The sequence below is a fragment of the Vitis riparia genome, chromosome 7, assembly GCF_004353265.1.
Source record: "Vitis riparia cultivar Riparia Gloire de Montpellier isolate 1030 chromosome 7, EGFV_Vit.rip_1.0, whole genome shotgun sequence".
Classification (NCBI taxonomy): Eukaryota; Viridiplantae; Streptophyta; class Magnoliopsida; order Vitales; family Vitaceae; genus Vitis; species Vitis riparia.
In genome coordinates this window covers 14,757,809-14,760,581 of record NC_048437.1, presented here as the reverse complement: position 1 = coordinate 14,760,581, position 2,773 = coordinate 14,757,809, and the positions used below count along the sequence as shown (strand labels likewise).

Here is a 2,773-nt window from a genome sequence, read left to right as displayed (position 1 = left end):
TTTCAAATATCTCAAATACTAAATTTATTGATTAATTATATATTTAGCTAGAGAATTAGTAATTGGATTGTAATTAAGGTTCCTAAATATGTTTGATTACAAAGGAAATACTAAAAATGTTTTAAGTTAAGCTTCATTGATTTCTCATTGTTTTTCCAATATGCATATTCAAATTTACAGATTTGGGATAAAAATATATGTATTCAATCATTGAGATTAATTTATTAATTTTCAGATTTTAAATTTGGGAAAGAGTATTGTCATGTCCTAAATTTCTTTCTTCTTTTTTTTTTTTTTTTTTTTAAAATTGAAATTCTTTATTTTAGTGGATAAATATATGAGTATAAATTATTTTGGAGTTGTAACCCAAACCATTAGTATTGGAATTTTTATGGTTAGTTTTTGTTGCATCATAAGTAGTTGAATTTTGAAAAAAAAAAAAAAAATTCTAATATAAAAATTATGATTTATTTAAGAAAATTAATTTTGTCACAAACTTTATGAGATATAATTCAAGAATTCTGATTGCATGTGACAAATTTGAGTTTTGGCTTTGAAATTTTGTGAATTTATTTTAGATTCATTCTCATCCAAAACTAATTGATTTTTATGCCATTAATTTTATTTTTGAGTAATACATAAAAAAATTTTTAGATCTAAATTTTCTTCATAAATAGAGAAAAATATATATATTTTAATTATATTATGTTGTTCCTTAATGATGACGTCACTAATTTATGGTAATTATTATTTTATTTATAAATTTAAAGTGGGTTGATTTTATTTATTTATTTTTTGTAAGACTTATCCCAAATTCTTAGAATTAAATTTAGTTGCTTTTTTTTTAATATGAAAAATTGAGTTGAGTATGACAAATTAAAGATTGAAAAGACAAAAAAGAAAAAGATCAAATTTTCATTGAGAAAAAGTAAAAAATATTCATCTTTTTTCTTAAGACAATTAATATACCTTTATATATAAAAAAAAAAAATTAAAAGACAAACAACTTAAAAATATTTGAACTCTTGAAAAGTAACTTGCATTCTGTCCAATGAAGTTGGTTCAAATATTTGGATGTAGGCGACAATGTTATAATTTGGCCGAAATCTAGATTTAGCTTATTAAAACTCACATACTGAGATGAAAAATCATAACAATTATGTAAACTCAACGTATGGGAAAATTTTGAATCCAAACATCTTTTAAGGGATGGTATTTCCCAAACAGTGATTTAGAAGTTCAATACATGAGAATAAATTGAATGAAAAAGTGGGCAACTAATCAAGGCAGAAACAAGAAGCTAATCAATTATCATACTTAATATATATAGGAATTCAAACACAATATAATTATTTCATCAATGTCTTAATTAAGAATCTTCAGTTTCCTGCGGAAATGGCAGCTGATGTACGAAATGCAATTACTGAGTGCACTCTTTGGGACGCACAGCAAACCTATTGGTATCAGAACAATAGTCATAGTTCATGTACTTGTTTCTCACATTCTCATGTGCCTTTTGTTGAGTGGAGTCTAGTTTCCAAAATTCTTTTGATTCCACCACAAGTTAGAAGAGTGACAGTTGGAGTAGTCAGAAGGGCAACCATCGATCCTGAATCCTTGGAAGTGGGTTCTGAATGGTGCGCAGCTCCAATTAGTCTTTGTTGGCCTCCATCTGTTGCCCAACTTTCTCCATTCCACAAGCTTCCTTCAATCTGCATTGGCTGTGATGGGTAGTCTACGCCAATATTGAGTTGTTCTTGAACACTCTAATGGGGATATCATCCACATAAAATCTGATATTTGAAATGAGTAATTAAAACAAATGAACGTACGTACGAGACAGATTGAAAAGCATATGAGAAAGAGATATTGGTGTATGCTTACACAATCTGGTGTTGGTTCCAAAGAATTTATAAGAATGGAAGTCTGCAGTGGGATCGAACCAGAGAAGAATCCTTTGCTCTCTATCTCCTTGCCCATTGGAGAATACGTTAGTTTGTAGAGTGTAAGGTTCCCTTCTTTGTTCCCCAAGAACTCGAAATCTAGCTCATCATGGTTTTGGTGTGTGAAGTCAACTGCCATTAATTATATCACCTTGAATCAGAGATGTACGTAAGAAGAACATGTGGGAAAGGAAAAGAAAATGGCATGCATGGAAAGCAAACATCTCTTCAACCAAACAACTGGGCTTTTTTTCTTCTCTCTCTCTCTCTATTTTGGATCATGCATGTAAGATAAAGCATGGAAAGAAAGGACATATTGTCATTACATAGTAAGCTGTAACAACTCCAGCAGAGTCCTTGGGTGGTAGTTTATCCTCATATGAAAGAATCCAGAACCATAGCTTTGCTTGGATGCAAACCCAGCCCCTGCAATGCAGAAAAATGAAACACGCATAATGAGAAGAGAAACAGGAAGGTACTCTTGTTTTCCCACTGATTTTGGACTTTGCCAGTGGGGAAATTATTAATTCACGTAGGCCGAACTGTTGTTAACTATGATTAGATTAACCTCACAAAATGAGTGGAAAAGAAGAAGAAGAAGAAGAAGAATGAAACCTGAGGATTGGTCCAATGAGAGCTGAACTAGTCTTCCTTGGTTTAAAGACAAGACATGGTCATTTCCCCATGTAATTCTGTAGCTTTGATCAAAGGTAATGTCACTCATTTTTGTACCAACCACTGCACCAAGTAGGAGAAATGCCAGCAGCAGCGCTAGCAGAGAAGCCATATGTCAAATATTGTAAGAAAAAAAATAAAATTAAACCTTGATG

General features: G+C 30.9%; 1 pseudogene; it reads right to left on the bottom strand.

Moving 5' to 3' along the window:
* Positions 1 to 1,376: 1,376 nt before the first annotated feature.
* LOC117917244 lies at positions 1,377 to 2,773 on the bottom strand (annotated as a pseudogene).